The following is a 23,544-nucleotide window of genomic DNA, read 5'->3' as shown; positions in this document are numbered from 1 at the left end:
TCAACAAAGACTTCAAAGTATCTAAATTAATTAACTAGATGGTACTACAGTTCAATTTAGCAACACAGAATGTAACATTCCTCAAAGTTACTTCAGGTTATGTTTGTACTCCTGTTCTACATGTTTTGATACTGTTGTTGTTGCTTGAGTAGTTTGAGGTTCGAAGTTGTAAGAGTTGACAAACTTCAGTGTTACTGTTTGTGTGCTTCCCCTGATAACTGACTGGAATGTTAGAGAGTTTATATGTTTCCTTTATGTGGATTTTTCTCTGAGCTTTAAGGTACAGTTTGCATATTACATGTTGTTTTTCATTAGCACATGGTTTTTCGTTAACTACCACTTGACTCATTGACCAGTTAACTCCTGCAGTTTAAAAATGGAAGTAGTTATTTGCCCAAGAGAATGTATTTTAAGACTGAGCTTTTAAATCAGTGCAAAGGAAGATGAGAAGTCGTAACTGAGCTTAAGTCCTGCTTGCCTTTAGACGACATAATCAATGTGATTATGTTCATTGATGGCAGTCTATGTACCTGCAGTCTTGAGCATCACTATTATTTTTGGGTAAGTAATGAAGAGAATCCTAAAATTCCTGTCTGTAACTTAAAATGCGAGAATGTTATCTGTATTGGACGCTCAGTCAGCCAATACAAGGTTTTTTTACTTGAAAAATCTTAACAATACCTGTATTTTAAACTTCTGAGAAAATACTGCACTTATATAAACCTTTGTTATGTGATGCAAACTGTTAATCAAAGAATATGTGTATGACTGTTTTAATAATCATGTAGATTTTAGGTGTGTATTGTGAAACAGTGAAATAAATTTTTACTTTGCATTGGTTTCCTAAATTTCTGGTGTGACAAATCTAAATAATAACTTGTTAAAGCTGTTAAAAACTTACTGCTCTATGTGAAATTTCCAGTTACTATAAATCTATAGTAACAAACCTTCATTTTGTGTAGATACTAGCTGAAGCTTCCAAAGAGTAGAACTGAAAAAAGAGAACAGTCTTTTTGTATGTCAGATCCTAGCTTGCTTTTTTTCTCCTACTCAAACACCTCAATGTCTCCAGACAATAAAAGAAAAATACGCCTCTCTTGTTAAGGATGTATATACAAGGCTGTTTAGGACTGCCTGTTCAGCTTCAAATTTCCAGAAGGTTTAGAGATGGAAATGGCTAGGCAAAGACTTAGCCAGACATACATGTTAGTGAAATATGTAGAAGGGGAGTGGATGTGTGAGGGAATATGGCTAGAGCAAATGTCCAAGACTGCTTCTCAGGAGTGTTGTGGATAAAACTTTATTAAAGGAGGGTGAGGGAGAATGATAAATTTTTTTTGAGCCACTTTATGTAGCTTTGTACTGATGTTCTGATAACATAAATTAACCTGGAAAAAGCAAAACCCATACCAGTTTCCCTACTCACTGTTTCATGTTACTGAAGATAGTATTAAGTGTTCCCATGATACTGATTTGCCATGTTTTTTTCAGACTGCGCTTTTAAAGATAGTGGCTTGGTTTTACTTAACTTCTGTGTTAGCAGCTTTTTTGCAAATGTTTTTCTAGTATTGAATCAGGATCCTGTCCTTTCCAACTTCCAGTATCTAAACAAGCCTGCCTGTGGTTTCAAAGCTGTGATGTCAGTTTATTGATAAAAGGTAGTTGTTTCTTTGCAAATGCAGATTTCTTTTTGCCTTGATTTGTGTTGGCTCAGTTGCCCCAGACCTTACATGAGGCTTTCTGCTGTAGCCCTTAGAAAATGCAAACGGCCCTGTGCATAGCTGTCTCATTGAAGAGTCTCACCACCAAAAGAGGAGATTGAACCAGAAGATGCCTACATAGAGTACACATCTTCTGTTTATTTGACTGAGTGTTATGCACAGGACCGTCTGGTGAGCAAGTTAATTGTGCAGTGCACTTGAAGTGGTACTAGATTCTTACAGGCATGCTGAGAGATTCTATCACAAGGGAATTGCCAAGGCCTTATGAATATAATTTATTTTTTCTACCATTAGATCACGTTGTGCTGGTTCTGCTGCCTGCTTACCTGTAGAGCAGCCCATGCGTTTTTATTGTTCTTTTGAAGTACCCTATAACATGTAACATAAAGCATAACACAAAACCAATAAGTACATCTCTTTCCTGTTGCATTCAGACTGTTAATATTGCTGTGATTAAAGGCATTTCCAAAATCAGTGCATGGTTCCCCTTGTATTCTCAAATCAAGTGGACCATGTTAACTGTAAGCTAGCAGGCTTGTCAGTCCTTGTGTATCTGCATTTGCTTGCACACAGTATGTACATTCTGTGAGAGACTCAAAAGCTTTGGGTGTACTTTAAATATTAAGACAGCTCTTTGTCAAAGGAAACAATTGCTTAGACAAGATAGAAAAATACAATGCTTACATTTAATTGCTATTCTAGAGCTATGACACTTGGTTTGTTTTACTTCCTGCCTGAAGTACCCCAGTTTGCTGTTTGATGGCCTTTTCATATCTTTTTACGCATTTTGCCACCTGACAGAATTATTCTTGGAATGAGACAGCCAGACAGATGGTATTCTTGGATCTCCATTAGAATGATTGTCTGGCACAGATGCTAATTCCCTGTCAAAATGGAAATATTTTTTTCCTTTTAGGTATTTGTGTGCTAAACTATCTTAATCTGAAGGTGATGTGATTCTTTATTGCTATAAAGAAACAAAAGTGTTTTCTATTTTGTATTTCACAGGGTTTTCTTTTGTATGCCTTACTGAGAGAGATTTAAGTCCTCTAACAAATCTACACTCTATATTCCTTGTAGGAATTAGTTTCTAGAATTAGTTTCTAGTATTTTAGAAAAGATAAAAACTTCAGGAGCTTTAATGTCTGCCACTTCTAATATTGCTGGGAAAGTTTAAAAAAAAGTGATTCCAAGCTACTAAAAAAATTGAGGTTTCTTCAGGTAGACTATGCATCTTAAAAATCCCTTAACTAGCTTTACAACTCAGATTCTTCCTTCCTGCTTTGTTTCTGCTCTAAAATTTGGGCTGAAGCTTGGGAGACAAACTCATACTGTAAGTTCTTTTAAAGAAAAAGGCCCCAGCTGAGTTTAAAAAGGCCTCTGTATTGTCCCAGTGACTGTTCAAGCTTCAACTTAAGGGCTTGTTTGTTTGTGGGGATTTTGTATTATGTGGGGGTTTCTTTTTTCCGAGTAGTGTGAACTTGTGTAGTGGGTGCTCAAGACAAGCATGAAAAGGGTTTCCTACTCCTTCACCTTAAGGTTGGAGACTGTAGAAGGTATAGAAATGAGGGCAGGATTTATATTTTAAAATGTTGCTGTAGAATATTGATGCTGCTAGTCCAAAAGCATTTACTGTATGGATATTTAAAATCAGAAAAACTATCTCAAAATTCCTAAATATGCAGTCAAATAAAGGTGTGTGCTGTACTTAATACGTTGCTGATGCAGTGGGATATTAGAAGTACTGCTTATAAGACAGTACTGATGTGTCAGCAGTACTTCTCCTCTTGGGATGTGTGTATCATGCCCTTTAAGCTTCTGTTCACCTTTTCCTGTAAGTAGGTGTCCAAACTTCAGGCTTTTGTTTAAACTACTTGGTGTTTATACTAGATGACCTTGAAAGATCCTTTCCAACCCAAACTGCTCTATGATCCTGTCAAGGAGTCTGCTTTCCCCTATCCCATCCAGGATCACTCTGGATTTAATCTTTGTAGGCTGTCTTAAATTTAAAAGAATGTTTTGATGTGTGATGCTCTTTTTTTTGTCTGGAACAAACCTAACCAAATCTCTTTTCCCCCATTATTTTTGCTCCTCTATGAAAGACTCTTCAGTGAACTACTAAACTTGTTGTAAAGTCTTTCTAGAACAATTTAGGATTAAACTCACCAATTTAAATAGAGGTGGTCTCTTTTCCTGGGAAAGAATTTGTGCTTAGAACTGCAAATTAATTTGTGGATCATTTCATGGGATGGCTTGGGTTGGACAGGACCTCTAAAGGTCATCTAGTGAACCCTCCTGCAATGAGCAGGGATAGATCCAACCTAGGTCAAGTAATTCAGAGCCGTCTCCACTCTCACCATAAATCTTCCCAGCGATGGGACATCACCACTCCTGGACAGCCTGTTCTGGTGTCTCACAGACCTCATGGAAGACAATATCTTCATTCTGTCTGATATAAATCTGCCATCCTAGTTTAAAGCCATTATTCCTTCTATCACAACTTGCCCTACTAAAATGTCTCAGTCTTTCTTACAGGTTCCCTTTAGTGTTGGAAGGCCCAATAATGTCTCCCTGGAGCATGCTCTGCCTGTCTTCATAGGAGAGCTGCTCCAGCCCTCTGACCATCTTCATGGCCCTTCTCTGGACCTGCTCCAACAGGTCCATGTCTTTCCTGTGGTCAGTACTCCAGGTGGAGTTTCACCAGAGGGGCAGAATTACCTCCCTTGGGAGGAAAGGAGACAAACAACCCAGTGTTTTGGCTTGTAGCAGTTCATAGTGTCATGCTGATAAGTTGTGCAGCCATTCAATTCTTAGCATAAGTTGATTTTATTATTTCTGAGTGTAAGGAAGCAGTTAAATTTTTAAAATGGGTTTTGTGGGTCCTGTATATCACAATAAAATAATGATGCCTTCTAGAAGACATGTAAAGAGGATCCTACATACATGTGGTAAAGTAACCATGTGGAAATGTGTTCTGAGCACAAACACTTCCATTTCTGGCTTTTAGGAGGACAGTGAGGCAGGGAGTAGAATATGAATTGGTCAGAGGCCATACATGAAATCAGAATCATTTAGATTGGAAAGGATGTTTGAGATCATTGAGTTCAGTCTGTTAACACTGCTGAGCTGAACAAGTCTCCCCAAGTGCCACACCTTCTCAGTATCTCTAGGAGTAGTGACTGCACCACTTTTTTGGGCAGCCTGCTCCAACACTTGACAGCTCTTTTTGTGAAGAAATTTTTACTGAACATTAAAGGTGAACCTCCCTTGGCAAAATCTGAGGCCCATTTCTTGTCCTGTAACCTGTTGCTTGGGAGAAGAGGTGGACCCCCAACCTCCTGTGCTGAGTGACAAGGTCTGCTCCAAGCCCCATCTTCCTCAGCTGTTCCTCATCACACTGGTGCTTCGGAGTCCTCACCAACTTTGTTGCCCTTCTGGACATGCTCTGGTGTCTCATTTTTCCTCCAGTGAGGAATCCAAAAGAACACAGTATTCAAGATGTGGCCTTACCAGAGGAGGGAGTTATAATTGCTTCCTGGGAAGAGAGTACAGGGAGACAATTGCTTCCTGGATCTGGCTATCATATTTTGTGACACAAGACAGGCTGCAGTTTGCCACCTGGGAGCACTGCAGGCTCATGTTCAGGCAGTCCTGTCTCACTCAGGGCCTAGCAACTATTTTGGGACTGCTGTGGACCAGGGCAATCTGACTGCTTAATTAAAGCATTACAAAGGTCTGTGGTGGGTGTTGATGCAATGTGCTTTCATCCCAGTGCCCAGAAAGTCAAAGTGAAGAAATCAAATGCTGTGCAGTACATGGTGGGAGTGACTTAGGATTTTCTTAAGAAGAGATTGTGGTTGCTAATGGGGCTCAGCTGCAGAGGTTGCAGCTCCCTGTGGTCCCACCTGATGCCCTTAAGCGTAATCCAACTGGCCTGGTGGTGTGTCTTGTTCAGCATGGTGTCCAGCTGTAGGCTCTGTGGCTCTGAACCCCAGGGGCATCTTGGGGTAGAGGTGACCAGCACTGGGGTTGCCCAGATGCTCCCTTTCTGCCAGCACAGTTTTCCAGACACTCTTCACCAAGCCTGTAGTGTTTCATGCAGTTGTTGTGACTCAAGTGCAGGACCTTGCACTTGGTCTTGAGGCTCATCAATCCAGCCTGTCCAGGTCCCTCTGCAGACCTCCTTCCTGCCCTCCTGCAGATTAACACTCCTGCTCAAATTTGTGTTCCACAACCTGGGGAGTGTACACTTGATCTTGTCCATAAGAGTGATAAAGACACTAAACAGAATTGGTCGAATACTGAGCCCTTGGGAGCCCCATTAGTGACCATCCAGATTCAACTCCTGTTTGCCAGTATTCTCTGGGCCTGGTAATCTTGAAGATTTTTACCTAGCAAAGCATCCACTTCTCCAAGCTGTGAGCAGCTGGTTTGCCCACGAGAATGCAGGGGAGAACTATCAAAAGCTCTGCTAAAGTTTACTGAAGTCAGGGTGCTGAGTACCCCAAGAGCAACTGTTGGAAATCTGAAGGTAGATTCTTAATTTACTGGGGAAAACCAGCTTGTTTTACAGTGCCTCATGCAACTGAGCAGCTCACATGAGATTTTCAGGTAGGTTTCAAGTCTGCTGCAGGTGATGTTTTCATTACAGCCATCAGAGGGCTCTCACATCCAGGCCTACATAACAGACTCTGGCTGTAGCTATGAAATGCCAAAGAGCAATTGCACTGAGGAAGGCATGTGCTCACTGCATATAGAAGAAAAGCTTACAGTGTGAATAAGATTTCTCTTAGTGTTGTTTATTAAATTTATTTTGAGCAATTGTGCAGAATTGATTTGCCTAAGAATATTGAGGGAGAAGGAGAGGTGTGAAAGGGCACCTCCCAAAGTAGGTATTTTCCTTTCTGTTAAATGTTTCAATTGTGCAGATAAAAATTACCAATACAGCACTAAATGTTAGGAACTGAGGTTGCTTGCTTGCATAACTGAGGTTGCTTGCTTGCAACTCCTGATTTTACTAGAGAGAAAACTTGGTACTCTTTACTTTCACTAGAGTAGAGATCTTTATACATAATTAAGCAACCTACTTACTGAATCTCTTCTAAAGAAAAGTGTTGCAATGATGAGTTGTGGCTTAACCCCAGCTAGCAACCAAGTACCACACTGCTGCTTGCTCTCCAGTGGGATCAGGGAGGTAATTATTAGAATGGTAGCTAGAAAAACTGTGGGTTGAGGTAAAAACCTTTGTAATAGAAAAAGTAGAAGCTTCACACACAGGCAAAGCAGAACAAGGAATTAATTCACTTCTTCACATAAACAGGCAGGTGTTCAGCAATTTCCAGGCCAACGGGGGCCCATCGGTTTATCAGTGACTAGTGAAGACAAATGCCACACTCGAAATGTCCCCCACTCTCCTTCACCCCACTTTGTAAACTCAGCATGAAGTCCTGTGGTCTGAACCATCCCTTTGGTCAGTTGGGATCACATGTTCCCACTGTGTCTCCTTCCAGTTTCCCATGCACACTCAGCCTCTTTGCTAGCATGGCAGTACAAGAAGCAGACAAGGCTTTGGCTCAGTGTAAGCACTGCTCAGCAATAACATCTCTATTACCAGCACACTATTCAGCACAAAAACCAAAACATCCTCATGGTAGCCAATGTGAAGAAAACTAACTGCACACAGGTCTTTATTGGTAAGGCACTTCCTGAAAAGGCTGGATTCCATGTGGTCTTGACAGTGAAGTAAGTGTGTGGTCTTTGTTACAGTATTCATAAAACCGAAATTGCCAGTTGTGATTATCTGAGTGTTGCATTGGTTATTCCTGACTTAGGAGAAAGACAGTGAAATTACTAATTTTCTTAGGGCATCTGTGATAGTTTCATTAATTAAAAGTGCAATTCTGTTAACAGGTTTTAAATGTAGATTTTTCAAAGTAAGATAAAAATGATCAATAATGGTGAAGTTTCCAAAATGGTATTTTAGTGCTGTTGTTGCCCATTAGTAGGTTGTGAATGTAGGGCTGATGAGCTTTGTTCTGCTGTGGTGTCATGGACTCAGAAAGGTGCCCAGCAAACCTCAGAATGCCAGGCTCTAGAAGATGGGCAGCTTCTGTGCTGTGTGACAGCTCACACCAAAGCCTGCTTTTTGCACTGAGGCAGTACTAAATGTGGCTGCTGGGCTGAAGGAAGCCTGGAAAGGAATTTTTATTTTTACTTCCCATGCTATATGTAACTTGATTGTATCTCTTCAGCTTTTAAAAACAGCCTTTTAGGCAGTTGATTCCACGAAGATATACCTGTAAGACTTCAGGAGCCTTGAGCTCCCGGTGAGTCAGTAGATTGAAGTAAAAATAATCCTGGAACTCACACTTCAGCAAGTCCTTCTGTATCCAGGGAAAGAATATCTTCTATGTTCCTGTGTAAATTCAGGACCACTGCAGAAATATTTCATGTTCATTTCAGTTTCCCTTAGCTTGGTGGGTATTTAAGCACATCCAGTTCTGAAAGGGCTTTTATTCATGCTTTTTCAAACTCATAAGCAGGCCTTAAAGTCAGGCCGGCACTAACTGCAAGCAAGAGCTCTTCCAGGCAAGTGAGGTTTGTTTAAAAAGTGAGCAGTAGACTGTACCCATTCTCTAAAATAAGCTTTAAAACTCTCTTTCAAAGAGCATTCTCAGAGAAATGAGACTGAAATATTTTTTACATTTTAAGCCTTGACTTCAGCCTTTGGTCCTAGACTATTTGATCCATTTTTGAGAAACTATGCCTGAATATAACATGGATCAGTATGGTGACTGAGCTGGGTACAGATGAAGGTGTAGGAATTCTTAGAAGCTGAAGATACATGAGGAGTTCACTGTTTTTATATTATTTCTTGTTCACATTCTGCTTTGTAATACTTCAGTGTGATCTGTCTGGCTTATGTCTGGTTTATAACCATCTCGGTTCTATTTCTGCCTGCTAATCTTCACACTGTGGTGGACCCAGCTGTGCAGTCCATCTCGTACGCAGAATGGTAGCAGTTGCCATGACAGCATATAGCTACCTACTGGTGGCAGAATAATAGCCGTGTGACTTCTTTGGGAAGTGTCACCAATGTCATTTAGTCGTCAGCCAGCAGGTGGGGCATTAAGCTAACAGAAACCTGCCAAATACTGTCATTTATAAAACCTTTCTCTTGGGGAACACTGCAGTTCGTCCTTTTGATAATAAAAGCTGTCCATTGCAAAACATTACGATTCTTATTATGGGCTAATTAATTTTTTGTTAAAAATACAGTCGTAAGAAATGCCATGAGAAGGCTTTGTGGATTGCCAAAAAACATGTTATGAATTGTAGTGGATTTGGAAGAATGGTGAGCTGGTTTGACACTAGTTCCAAGTATGTCATCAGGACAGAGCGGGACATTCCATAGGAAAGTTTGAAACACTGATGTGTTCCCTACCTAAAAAAATCCCTCAGCTTATTTGTAACTCTTTTCACTTCTGTTTATTGTACAGTGCTTACAAATTAAATCCTTAAATGAACACAACAGTATTTCAAAGGATTATAAGTCCAAAAGGTTTTTGGTTTTCCTTTCTGCTTTCAGGTAAGTCTAGTTTGTTCTCCAATCTCAAGAATTTGACAAATACAAAACAACAAAAAGAAAAGCCTGTAGAGCTACCCAAACTCAGTATATTTTGAATCTACTTATTTGTTCACCTTCATTGTTTCCTTTTTTACAGAGGTAGTGTTGAAATGAGTAAGAAAATGGACCACTTCTTTAAACTGGATACTCAATCTCTCTGTTCTTGTAAATGGCGCACAGTAATTGCCAGTGGGTGGGAACTCAGATATGTGGTTTACCCTTCCTACCAGGTGCTTGGTGTTACCTGCTGTTTTCAGTGTTTCCTAGAACCAGATCCCTCTAGGTTGGTTGGGAAAAGGGAAGCAGTTATCTGGCAGAAATTGTGGATAACTTAATTTTCAGTTGCTATGTCTGCTTCCCCTAGGGAACTATGCACTCTATGAAATGTTTGCTTTCTTGGATGACATTTTCCAATATAAATGACACTTTATGATTGGGTATTATGAAGCCAACAGTGAACAGAGTAAGAAAAAAAGAGTTAGGGTTCACTTACATATTTGCTTACCTTATTACAGAAACACCACTAAAGAAGAGAAAAAATAATATTATTCTGCTGAGTTCCTACATTTTAAAGAGACTCCTAAATAGTCTTACTTAAGAGCTACTGTGTGTGTCCAGATCAATGTTTTTCTAGTTCAGTATTGTATGTAGTTTTCATTATTGGAAACCTGTCTGTAAATGGAAGGGTAAAAAGGAAAAAAATAGATCCTTGAGAACATGGCTCAGCTTCTAGTAGCTTGTGTCTGAGGTTTTCATATTGTCTTTTATTCTTCCTTTTGCTATATATTGAAGAGAGTAGCAAGGCAGGCTGTACTAAAGTATTTTGCCACAATGTCATAAAATGCATTTATAAATAAAAATAATATTTGCTGCATGAGTGCAGTGTGTTTTCATCATTGCCTTTAAGACTTCGTAGTGTTTTAACCTAAATAAAAATCCATTAAATTGTAACAAGCCTGTTACTTTAAAAAATTCAAAAGACGAAGCCAACTTCTTTCATAGAACATTAGGATTCTTTAACAGATTTTTTGCCATACTCAGTATTCTGAAAAGGGCTTGAATTCTGTACAGAAAAACCCAATCGTGTGATGGAACTGCCTAAATAAAAGGAAGTCGTTAGTAAGAATATGTATTTATACCTGCAGGTCTCCAGAAATATTCTTTCTCTGTTGTGAATATGGTAGTTTCATGTATGTTGTGTTATGGTAGTTGTTGTATGTTTTGTTGTGAATATGGTAGTGCATGCACCCAAAAATATCCTCTATGCAGAATTAGAAGCAGCTCCTTAGGCCACAGGACAAGTTAAGTCAGGAAGATTCTGGTATATCTGGTGAAGTATTGCCTGAATAAGGTTTTTGTAACAAATGTAGGGGACATTTGTAGCTAATGACGACTCTGATTGTGTCCTGAAGCTTTGAGTTTTGGTGACAGATCCTGTTACAAGCTACCAGAGTGTTCTCAATCCAAGTGGCAGGGGTCTGTGTTTTGGTAGGAGGTATTACCTCAAACCAGCCTGCCTGGCTTTTAATGTGCAGCTTCAGAAACTATGAAATTCATGTTTCTTGTTTGTTCCCTGACATATGTATAAGCCAAGGATGAAACAGAACTATGTTATAGTACTGTTAGTTATTCTGGAAAGAATGCTTTTCAGTTGCAAAGCAGATGTCTCATACTTAATTGGAAACAGAATTCTATCTTAGGTTAAGGACAAGGGCAGTTAAGGGAATTGGTCAGTTAAGTGCCCCTGGCAAAGCTGTGTGGGGGAAAAAGACAGAATCTGTCTTTCCTCATACAACAGCAAGGTTATTTTTACTTTTGTCTGAATTAAGTAACATGGAGAATTAAACTTCCTTTTCTTTGACCTGTTAGGAAATGAAAGTTTCCTAACTTGATTTTTTGATACTACATTTAAGAAATTTTATTAACTACTCTTTCAACCTGTTTGCTGCACTTCATACCTAGTGACAAAGAGATGATGGAGCTGGTGGGGAAAATGTGTTTCTCTGACATGCCACTAGTGTTTTCTTACTGTATTTTTTACCTGTCACAACAAGGATATACTTATACTGTATATGCTTATAACAGTAAGGTTAAGGATGAAACTTAATGGTTTTGTTTTTTGCAGTTCCTCAAGTGCACTGCATGGTGAAGTAAGGTTTCTGAAGACTTGCAGCACATTTTTTCATCTTATCATTCCAGAAAACTAAAATAGTGCAGGCAATACCAACCTTTGCAGTTATGGAAATTTAGTCAACTAAAAGATTTGTTTATTAGTACAAGTGCACAGGTTTGTTTTCTGTCTGTATGTAAATGCTAATGAATACAGAGTCCACATTTGTCTTGTTTGAATGCTACTCACTTTGTTAATTCATCATGTGCTCAAGCAGTTTCTTTTCATCACCATTGGCTTTGTGTCTTTGGTGTCAGAAAGTTCTGCATGCTGAAATCACTTTCTTAATGGAACTGCCTAGAATGATATGATTTTACAGTTTTCAAAATCTGAAAGTAATCCATAGGTACCCTGCTTATGATTTTCTCTTGATAATTGACTCTCTTCGGAGCAGGCTTTTCTCTCTTGTGCTGTCACTTCTAGCTGGATCTAGAATAGAAAGTGCACTTTGGTACTTATTATCCCCTCTCTTTCTTAGGAGTCTGGGTTAGATCATGGTCCTTGTTCATATTCTGTCTTGGCAAACCTTATCTAATTAGGTATAATTGATTCAGGTGCACAAAGATATCTGGAAAGATTTTACTGTGGAAGGTGAAGCACTGTTCAAATAACTTTTGGTCTGAGAAGTTTTAAGAGAAAATAGAGGTAGGGTAGTTGAGGCCACAGTGATACTTTTGGTGTATAAAACAATGCACTTGGAATGCACAGTTCATGTGCAACTTCTGTGAGATCCTAACTTTGCAGAAGGGATTAATTCATTATAACTTACTTTTTTATTCATTTTTCAGATTGTTTCATTAAGTATTGAATTTCCTAGGACTGTATCTATGTAGAGTTTATTCAGATGGTAATGAAGCAAACTCTTCCCACAAGTTATTACCAATCAGGCTAGAATCAATTGCTCAGAACTATAAGATAGTGACCCACTCTTGTCTTTTGCCTTGTTTAGTCACTGTTTGTGCTACTGGAAGAGCTGGGCTCCTGTAAATACCCATCTACAACTTCCTCAGGAAGGGAATTGGTGATGCAGGCATTGATCTTTTTTTCTCTGATGACAGTGACAGGACCTGAGGAAATGGCATGAGGCTGAGTCAGGGGAGGTTTAGGTTGGAAAAGGTTCTTCTCTCCAAGGGTGATTAGGCACTGAAACAGGCTTTCCAGAGAAGTCCCCCAGCACCAAGCCTTGTCTGAGTTCAAGAAGTTTGGACAACACCCTCGGGCACATGGTGTGATTGTTGGGCCTGTCCTGTGCAGGACCAGGAGTTGGGCTTTGATGACCCTAGTGGGTTTTTCCAACTCAAGATATTCTATGATTCTATGAAATTCAGGGAATACTGATTTTCTGGGGCAGATCTTACCTATCCATTTACTAGAAAAGTAATAGACTATTTGACACTTAGTAAAAATTGCATGAATTTTTGCATTATTTAAAGTGCCTGGTTGTCCATGCCTTTTTCATATTAGTGAAATCTCTCAAATGAGAATCTCAGCTGACCTCATTAATACAGTTGGGCACCAGGTATCAGGTAGGTGGAAATTTACAACCTGGGAAATTCTAAGAATTACTTTCCTTATATGTGATTTAGCTTAATGCAATGGTAGAAGGGGAAAATGCAGTGATTTGTTCATAGTGCTCTGTTAAACTACTAGAATGTTCAGAAACAGAAATATGTATGAGTATGTATCTAACTCCTTATTGATGGTACTAAGTAGTGCTTAATCTGGATATCCATAGAAAGGGAAAGGCACATACTCCAGCTCCTTCAGTAGTTTAGTGCTTCTTGTTAGCACAAGTCAGCCTTCTGCACTGGCTTGTAACTAGCTGTCCTTTTATAGAGGGCTTTCACTTCCAGGTTTTTGGAGCATCTATGCAAGAGAACCAGCTTGTGTTCTGTAATCTGAACAGGTCATAGCTTTTCTCATGCTTGTTAGAGTAGCCCCTCTGACAAGGAAGATTTGGCCACTGTTCTCATCACATTGAGCAGGGGCAGCTTTAGTGCCAAGTTGATAGAGCAATAAACCTCTCTCTCTCTCTCTCTCTCTCTCTCTGGACAATGGTCTTCTATATGCCATCATTTGAGGGCCTATCTCTCCTTTTTCTGAAGGTTCTTCTACAGCCTGGATTTAACCAAAATTATTAATTAGATGAGAATGTGAAATCTGTGTTATCTGCCAGATGTGTACTAAAACATTCAAGAAAGGCAGAATAAATAGAGATGAATTAAATAAATGGTTAGAAATTCTTAAATGTAGCCACAATTTTCCTCTTGCTCCTACAGAGGCATATCTTGTCAGTAATGATCATGTGAAAAATTACATCCACACAATGATATATAACTATGTACAGTCTTCAGAAATTTATGTCTATAATTGCATTTTAGGTTTCAAGACTATAGAAAGCAGCTTTCAGAGAGCTTCCAAGCAGAAAACTGATTATTAATCAAATCTAGCTTCTGCAGCTCCCTAGTTGCTTTCAAATGAACTATAGAAGCACTTTAATGATAATAAATTTTTAAAAAAATTGGCCTGTGCCATTAAAATGCTATAGTGGTAGAACTCACGTTCAAGTTACTCTTCTTGGGAAATAAAATGTGAGCTTTTTTCAATAATTGGGCTAAAATTGTGAGCCAGTCTGAGTTGTAGACTGCCTCCTAGCTCTGGAACCTTGGAAAGTCAAAAATAGCTGCTGCTTCTGAGCAAGGGTCAGACTGTGTGCTGCTGCTGGGACAGAAAGGGTTACACCACCACCACCATTAGCAGCTGGGGGCTGGTCTGATTCTCTCTCCACCAGCAGTATAGATCTGACTTCTCCAGTTTTCTAATCTGTCCCACTTCTTCAGACTGGGAAGCAGTTTTCCTGGTATTTCTGAGAAGTTATGCCTTAGTTCTGAATAACACCCCATGGCATTACTTCTTTGCCATAAAAAAAAAAAAGAGTTTATCAAAAACTGAAATTTTACATTTCCACTCAAGCTTATCATCACCTCTGTGTCTGGAGTGCTTCAGTCTGTGGAAGACTCCCAACGTTGAAAGCTACAAGACATTCAAGATCTTGCAAGGGCAAGAATCTTAGAAAAACAAACTAGAACCAGACACAGGCCAGACAGTCACAGAGCCTTTCCTGGAGCTACCAAGCTGGCAGCTTGCTTGGCACTAAGGAATTGTGCAACACTGAAGGAATGCTTTTCCCTACCAGTCACACCAATTCGTACCAATTGAGGAGGAGATGCAAATGAATACAAGGGAATGATATATTTAGCATTGGTAAGACAGAGGTACTTTCTACTACAGGACCCAAATACAAACTAGAAATCAAAAATGTATTTTTTCAGCAAATAGAGAAAAAAGTCTGATCATCGAGTAATTAAGATGTTTCATAGCAGTTTGCACTGGTGATCTGAAACTAACAGTAACAATAAATGAGGAAAATATGTTAAATGTCTTGTCTACCTCAAATAGAGCCTAGTTTTTCTGATTTTGCATTTTCTTTCATAATTTGTCTTGTTAATAAAAAATTCATTAGATCTTAAACTTGATTTTGCAAAGTGGTAGACAAATAAAACTAATTTTCGTGACTGATATTTTGGTATCTCTTTCTGATTAACAGAAGTCATTCAGAAGTAACTTAAGTTTTGCTGAATCCTGTTCAATGTGATGATACAGGTGTCTGTTGCTTTTTGGCAGAAGAAACAAATTTTATTCTAAATGAGCTTTAAGTCTTTTTCACACAAGTGTGAAAACTAGAAAAATGGGATGTGGTTACTTTGAGTGCTGGAGTCTAAGTTTGTAGTAAAAATAACAGCAACTGGCATTGTATTGTCATGCCAAAAAACCAAAAAGACTTTACTTAGACCAGTGTGGATCTTTCCTAATTAGTTGTTCAAATAGTGCTTGGAGTAGTGAAGTAAGGAGTTTCCTAGTGGCACAACTAGAAACACCTTGCACAAGACAGAAATGCTGTGCATGTGTTTTCATGCTGCTTTTGCCTAGGCCAAAATAAACACAGACATTTGGCCAAGCAGAATTCTTAAATAGCCCACCAGTAGCAATTTACACCTATGCTGAACTTGCCTTACTCAGCTGCACCAGGACTACAAAGTGCAAATAGAAAACGTGATCACTCCTGCTTGTGGTACAGGAGCTTGTAGAGCTCTGCACTGCTAAATGTGTGGATTTACCAGAGAGATTACACTGACTAGACACAGAAATAAAACATTTTAAAGCTCTTCTTAACTCCCAGGGCAAACTAATATTCCCTAATGGAGTGTCTAGGGGCAACATCTTCCTGTTGATTAAAGCAATAAGGTCCTTCAAGTTGTTTATAGTTAAATGGTTGTTAGAGTAGTATTTTATACTTAATTAAGTAAGTAAATTGCTACTGTTTTGCAGTAGTTTATTGCTCTGCAGGGAGATGTGTGTATGTGTGTACATACAGATGTATATATTTTCACCACAACTCTGGAATCTGTCTAGGATCCTTGTTTGGGATTTTTTAAAGCTGATCAGATTTCTCATGGTAAGACTGTTGCCTGGTTTTGGAGTACCACATGAAATACCTATTACAGATTAAATTCTAAATTGTATCTTGACAGGTTTTTATCAAAATGGCTCTTAAAGATGCAAATAACCCCAAAATATGTCAAAAGTGCACACTTAAAAAAAAGTAATTGAACACTACCAAGCCAGAATTGAATTCTGAAATTCTCACAGTGGTAATCTAAAAAGAATAGTTTAGATGTACATCATCTTTTTACATTTTATGCTATGTTTCAGCTTGCATGAATTACATAATTTCAATATTGGGACACCTAAATAGATGATAATAGAGGTACCCCATTCAGGTAATCAATCTGCTGCTTCTCTAATATGCTGTTGTAGTCGGAGGAAAACATGTTAGCATCAAAACTCCTATGGAACCAACTTTCAATTCCAATTTTTTTCTACTGAAAAGCGCAGGACTGCCCTAACGGGTCGTGTATATAATGCTGGAGTAGAGGAATTCCAGGTTGAAATGGTGAATCAGTACACCTCAACATGATGGCTGTAAGTTCACAGTCATGTCTGATACATGACCATGAAGTGGGCAGTGGAAAAAATGGTTGGTAGTGCCTAGGTGTGTGCTTTGTGACCTGTTACAAACACTAATTTGGAACACTTTTCATCTGTACAGGACTGCTACTTCATAACAATCTACAGACATCCAGGAATGTTGGTTTTCTGGTTTCCTTTGTGTATCCAAGAAGATTCTGCACCAGCAAAAGTCTTCAATGTTGTTGGACATTCTTTCAATTCAACCCCCAAGGTGTAGATCTTCAATTTCTACGGTGTTGCCATGGTCTGGTGCTAGGATGTTTCTTCTGGAGCCATCTCTGTCCTGATGTGTTTACAATACAGGGAAAGCTGCACTTTCACTTCTCCCTACACACTTAGCAATCCTTCCCCATATGCTTTAACAGTGGTATTAGAAAAACAACTCAATTACATGGCACCCTGATGTGACTGCATGCTGCTTTCTCACGTGGTTGGAAAGCCAGAGAAACTAATGAGTGGAGGAAAAATGATAGAGGGCAAGGAAAGAGGAAAACCTGTGTGTATAATTAAAAGAAATGGAGAGGATAAAACCAAAACACACAGAAGGAAATAGAAAAAGGAGATGAGTAAAGTTCCCAAACAAAAGGCATTGCTAGTGTTTGTTTCATAGTTTAGTGCTGGTAAACTAACTTGATTTCTTCATTTCCAATGTATTGATGTTAGGCTTTTGGCTACTGACTACTTGCTAATGCTGCTTGTTGTGCTTTAAGAGGACTTGAGGCCACTGAAGAATTATTTTTGTTCCCTGATGGCACTTGAGGGAAAAGTGGGGGGAGTACTTTCAAATAGATGTCATCCATCACAATACCAGCATTTAATAGAGAAATATTCTGCACTTAGGAAGGAATTAATGTGCCGATGTAGTGGTTTCTGTATATATTTTTTCATAATTTAATTTCGTTTATGCACCTACACAGTAGGGAGAGATTCTCAAGTGGACCAGGTGTAGCAAATGTATTTGTGCCTGCTGTGCACAAGGATTTCAAGTAGTTTCCATACTAGTCAAGGGTGTTTTAGGAGATGCTGAACAGGTTTCTGGCCTAATAAGGGAAAGTACAATGAAGGTGGTGCACAAAGTCCCAGACCTGTTTCATAAGCAGTACATTTGGGATGCATCCATGTTTTTCTGGAGAGACAGGGAAGATGAGGGCAGAGGGTTGCACCCTCTGTAAAATGAGCAGCTGGAGTGTATGGAGCTCTTGGACTGACAATCAGACTGGCTGAGAACGCTAAAGATCAGAGGGTGACAGTGGTGGATTACAGGCCAGCTACTCTTGATTAAAGTTGATTAAAGTAGCAGCTCTGTGACATCTATGGGTCACAGACACTGATTCCTGGGGAGGAGTGAAGCTTCCTGCCAGCTGGATGAGTAACGTGGTGGGATGGTAACAATCCAGCAAACTTCAGGAAGCTTTCTTAGTAGATATCCTGGGTGTTGCACTAATGGATGTCCAGTAACAATGAAAAATTGTCTAGGAATGTGAGAATGGCAACTCTGGCTGTAGTCATGGTCATACAATGGAGCTCAAGATCCTGAAGGGAGTTAGTATATCAAGTCTCTGGACTTCAGAGAGCAAGCTTTGGCTTATTTATGGAAATGGTAAATGGGAGGCAGTTTTGAAAAGTGAAGGGAGCCTAGGAAGGCAGGAAGATTTTAATGGAGCCTTTTCCTGATGCAAGAGTGACACATCCAAGTAGGAGGAAATGATGTTGATGAATTGGGATACCAGCTACACTAAGTGGGGAACACCTGACTGAACTTCATGGTGAAAATATCATGGTGGAAGCATGAACAGGTTATAGTGAAAGAGTTACAGAAATATCAAAGCATGTAGGGAAGGGTGTAGACATACACAAGGGCTTGTGGAATCTGATGTTGCTCTCAGAAACCTCTGTTAACAGTAAGGGGCTGGACAAGGACCACAAAGAGCTGTTGAGTGTGAGCACAGGTAAGGCTGATGTACTCAGAGCTGCCTGTGCCTCAATGACCTGAACTGTGCACTTGGAGGCAAGATTGGAGCAAGTGAAGAGCTACCAGCAGTGCATGAGCATCAAGAGAGGGATTCTTCTGAGAACTTGACCTGGACAAATCAGGCTGGGCTGGGGTTCTGGGCTGTGTCTAAGGGTGCTGAGAAAGCTGATGCCTTGAGAGCAGCTGCTCTCTGTGCCATCAAGCCTTACCAAATGTTTGTCATTTTTGATAAAATGTAGGCATTTTCAGGCATGGGGATGGTAGTTGATGCCGTGGCAACTTTACTAAGGTGGTAGGCACTGGCTCCTGTGCTATTTTTGTATGTGCTTAAGACTCTGTAATCTGGTGGGTAAAAAGCTCATTGCATAGCTGGGGTCAGAAAGTTGCAGTTAAATGGGTTGCACTTTGCCTGCAGGTCAGAAGCAAGTGGGATCCTCTTGTATTTTAACATGTCTTTCAAGGACCTAGAGGAGATGACAGGATCCACTGTTGCCATGTTTGCACATGGCTGCACACTGAGGTGTGATCAAGCAGCTTCAGGGCTGGGCTGCTGTCCAAAAGGAACTGGGCAGGCTCAAGAATAAGCCAGCATGAACTTTTGAAATTTAACAAGGACAAACATTCAGCCTCTGGGAAGGGAGGGTACCTTGCAGAGATTCAGGCTTGGGACTGCCTGTCTGGGTAGCAGCTCTCTTGCAAAGGCTGCAGGCAAGCTAGTAGGCAGCATGACTACAGCCAACAAAGATAACAGCATGCCAGTAGCTTGGAAAAAGTGACAATCCACAGCTATTTGGCACTCACTAGGGCTCTTGTAGACCACATACTGTGTCCAGGTATGTCATTCCCCTCTCAGAATCCAGTGCCAAAAAGTTGTTGACGAGCTGGGACAAACTCAGTGGCCAGCCAACAAGGCCAGGGATGGAGTATATGTCCTACAAGGAGAGGCTGAGGGAGCTGAACTCAGTTGACCTGGAGCTGCTTGGAAGGGACAGCAATGGGTCATCTGGTCCAACCTCCCTGATCATGCAAGGTCATCCCAGAGCACATGGCACATGATTGAGTCCAGATGGTTTTTGAAAATCTGCACTGAGGGAGACTCCATAACCTCTGTGAGCAATCCATTCCAGTGTGTGGTCACTTGCACAGTAAAGAAGTTCTTCCTCATATTCAGGTGGAACTTCCTGTTGTGACAGCTTCTGTCCATTGCCTCTTGTCCTAGTTGTTGGCATCACAAAGAAGAGCCTGGCTCCATTCTCTTCACACCCACCCTTCAGATATTTTATACACATTAATGAGCTCCCCTCTCAGTTGCCTCTTCTTGAGGCTGAACAGGCCCAGCTCCTCGGCCTTTTGTTGTAAGAAAGATTCCCCAGACCCTTAACCAACTTTTGAAAAGGAAATCTTGTGAAACAGAAAAGAAAGACTTACAAACACTCTGTAATGGAGATACGATCAAAGGAAATGCAATTGAAAAAATCCCCAAAGAACCAGAAATTTGGGACATTTAGTGACTACAAGAAAATGCACCAGGATTACATGAGGTGCAGTGCAAAGGACCAAAATATGCCAAAACTAACCTCATAGATGTTACAAAAGGAGGGAAAAAATCAAGGATGAAGACAGAACTTTGAGGGGAAGATATGAGTGACATGGCATGGATACTGGAAAAAAAAGAAATCTTTGCCAAAGTGAAAGCCATCAAAAGGCATGGGATGCCATGAACTGCAGGGACATGGACCAAAGCTTGCCCAATTGATCCCCATTGAAATCATGCGAAACAGAAAATAAGGACTTTCAAACACTCTGGAAAGGAGATATGGTCAAATGAAATGCAATTGAAAAAATCCAAAACACCCAGAAAATTGGGATATTTACTGACTACAAGAAAATGGACTGGGATTACATGAGGTGAAGGGCAAAGGACCAAAACATGCCAAAACTAACCTCACAGATGTTGCAAAAGCAGGAGAATACTGAAAAAGCATGGATACTGAAAAAAAGGGTAAATGCCATCAAAAGGCATGGGATGCCATGAAGTACAGGGACACGGACCAAAGCTTGCCAAATTGATCCCCATTGAAATCACAAGATTTTGTTTCCCTTCCCGAAAGGAAATCTGTCTGCTGGACCTGCTCCAGAAGCTCCATGTCTGTCTTGTACTGAGGAGCCCAGAACTGGATGCAGCACTGCAGATGTGGCCTCCCTAGGGCTGAGCAGAGGCAGCATCACCTCCCATGACCTTCTGGCCATGCTTGTCCTGATGCATCCCAGGATTCCCTTGGCCCTCTTGGCTCCACAGACACACTGCTGGCTCATGGACAGCTTGTTGTCCCCCAGGACCCCCACGTCCTCCTCTGCAGGGCTGCTTTCCCTAGGTTGGCTCCTAGCCCCTACTGGTGCGTGGGTTTATTCCTCCCCAGGTGCAGGACCCTGCATTTGCCACTGTTGAATTTGAGATGGTTCTTCTCTGCCCAACTCCCCAGCCTATCGACGTCCCTCTGAAAGGCTGCACAATGCTCCGACGTATCAGCCACTGCTCCCAGTTTGTATCATGAGCGATGACGGAGCAGTACAGGGGAGCTGGGCCGGGGCTGAGGGGGGCAGTGCGTGAGGGACTTCCCGCCCCGGCCGGCGGGCGGAGCAATCCGCCTTCGGGCTGTGCCGCCGGAGCGGGCGGGAAGCGCGGCTGCCCGGTCCCTGCGCGCCTCGGGCTGGGCGCGGGGCTCTCGCCGCCGCTCGGAGGAAGAGGAAGTGGCCGCGGCCCCCGGACGGGCCGAGCGGGAGCGGAGCCGCCGCCCCGGGCTGCGCCGCGCAAACTTTGTGCCGGCCGGCGGGGCCGTGTGGCGGCGCGGCGCTGCCCCGGCACCTCCCCGTCTCGGAGGCGAGGGGGGAGCGGCCCCGGAGCGCGGCGGGCGGGCACGGGCGACAGCCGGAGTAGGAGGAGGAAACGCTGTCAGCGGGGCGGGCCGTCTCCGCCCGCCGGGCATCCTTCAGCACCACCGGGCTGCGATTCGCCCGCTGCCTGCCCCAGGTACTGCCGCGCACCCCACCGGCTCGGCGGGCAAACTTGGTGAGGGGGCGGGAGGGGGTTGCTGCTGGGCAGGGTCTGCGCGCCGGAGCGCGGAAAGCCGTTCCGGGGCTGCGACTCGTCGTGGTCCTCTGGCTCCCGAAGTTCGGAGCGGGGCGCGGGCTGGCCGGCGTGCCCGGGCTCGGAGGGGCTGCTAGAGCCCGGCGAGGGGGGGCACTGACTGCCGCCCGCTCCCCGGCCAGGTTCCGGGCTGTGCAGCTGCTCCTGAGGGTCCGCTCGCTGCGGTCCTGCCCAGGGGCCGGAGCGGAGCCCGCCGGGAGGGCGGCAGGGCTGGCGGGCGGCGCCGTCCTGTCAGCCCATGGGTGCGGAGACTGCCGGGCTCCGCCGGGCTGCCCGCGGCCGGGGCAAACCGGGGACGGCATCGCCGGCAATCCCTTGCAGCCTGTGGGATGGTTATTTGCGTCCAGCCCCCGGCGCGGTGAGGCAGAGCCGGGAGAGGAGGGAGCTCTGAGGGGAGCCGGGTGAGCGGCCCCCTGCCCGCCCAGCCCGGCGCCGCTCCTCACATGCCGGGCACCTGGAGGCGGCGGTGCCGTGCCATCGTGTGGCTGGCTGGGGTCTGGGATTTTACAGTCGCTGTTTTCCAATTTTATTGCCTTTTCAAGTTCTTGATGTTGTTTCAGCACGGTTTTCTTACAATGTAAAGAGGCAGTGGTTCAGCGTTTTTATGTCTGAGTGTGAAATATATCTCTCTTCTCTCTGGTTTGTCTAAATTCTTGTTAAAACAGCCTCTTCTTACAGCCTGTGTATTTCTAGAAAAGGGGAATTTAGTTGAATGGACTTTACAGTTCTTCTTTGATACTTTCGGCTTAGTCAAATAATTAATGGGAGACATTTGTTCTCCATTACGCCTGAGCGTGCTTCCCTCCGGAGCGCTCCCGGCTCGGAGCGGAGAGCGAGCTGAGCCAGGGGCTGCTGAGTGCCAGGACAGGGAGCGGGGCTGGAGTCCTGCTAGGGGTGGCTGTTGTGCTAAAGAGGATGCTGTATTTAAAATAATAAAAATATAACTATACCTGAAAGAGTGTTTTCAGCCAAAGTTTGGAAGCTGTGGTCTGATTGTATACTGCTTCAATTTTAATTCCCTTTCAAAAAAATTATTTATTTATTTATTTTGTAGGAGAATAACCTTATCAAGATGTAGCTGGCCTCTAGCTTACAAGGGGAGATCTTTTTATACATCTGCTTTTATATTTTATTTTTAATAAATCCAATCTATTTCAGGTCCTGGTATTGAATAACAAGTTAGTGGCAGTAACCCTTTTTTCCACAATGCTAGTGGTCACATATGTGTATTTAATTTCTGTTTTTTCTAGGGAAAAAGTAAAGTCTCAGAATGAAGGGTTATTTTAGGAATCTAGCTTAACCTCAAGTAAGTTACATTAGACAAGGGGCTTTCCACCTCTTGAATGTTGGCATTCCCCGGTCTGAGAATGAAGCATGAAATGAGTATATACAGCTGTGATTAAATACCCTAAGGGAGTTCTGAGCTGTGGTACTGGGAAACACAAATACCATATTGGGTATAATGAACTGGTCTCAGCCTCTGTGGTGGAAAATCTGGGGTCACAGACTTGTGAAGAATTAAAATCAAAGTTGATGAAGTCTCTATTTGAAGTAAGTAAAAAATATTCACATAACTACTATTCCATCCCTATCTTCATGTGAGATCCCAGAGCTTCACACCTTGCACTAGTGATCTACTTTACTTTTTGCCTTCATCAGGTGGCTGGGGTTGTACTCATAGGCAAACTAGCAAAAGGCAGTAAACACAGGACTGTCAAGTCTGTAGTTTTGTGTTTTACTGTGGTTGTCGTCAAGCAGCTGTGCATACATTGTAATATGCATCTGTTTCTTATGCCTGTTCGCTGTGGGGTTAAC

The 23,544-nt window shown here is 42.0% G+C and overlaps 1 protein-coding gene across 2 annotated transcripts in view; it reads left to right on the top strand.

Annotated features, from left to right (window-relative positions):
• The first annotated feature begins 21,507 nt into the window (after window positions 1-21,507).
• RFTN1 (raftlin, lipid raft linker 1) overlaps window positions 21,508-23,544 on the top strand; it is a 95,457-nt gene continuing 93,420 nt past the window's right edge. The window contains exon 1 of one of the 2 annotated variants that reach the window (XM_058040195.1): window positions 21,508-21,612. The gene's annotated coding sequence lies outside the window, so the exon portion shown is untranslated. Of the gene's footprint in view, window positions 21,613-22,067; window positions 22,131-23,544 lie in introns of those variants that run through there. The other variant, XM_058040187.1, reaches the window with a different exon arrangement.

This window comes from Melospiza georgiana, chromosome 1 (genome assembly GCF_028018845.1).
Source record: "Melospiza georgiana isolate bMelGeo1 chromosome 1, bMelGeo1.pri, whole genome shotgun sequence".
In the NCBI taxonomy this organism is placed as follows: domain Eukaryota; kingdom Metazoa; phylum Chordata; class Aves; order Passeriformes; family Passerellidae; genus Melospiza; species Melospiza georgiana.
Note: the sequence above shows the minus strand (reverse complement) of the source record. Positions and strands in the feature narration are given on the sequence as shown.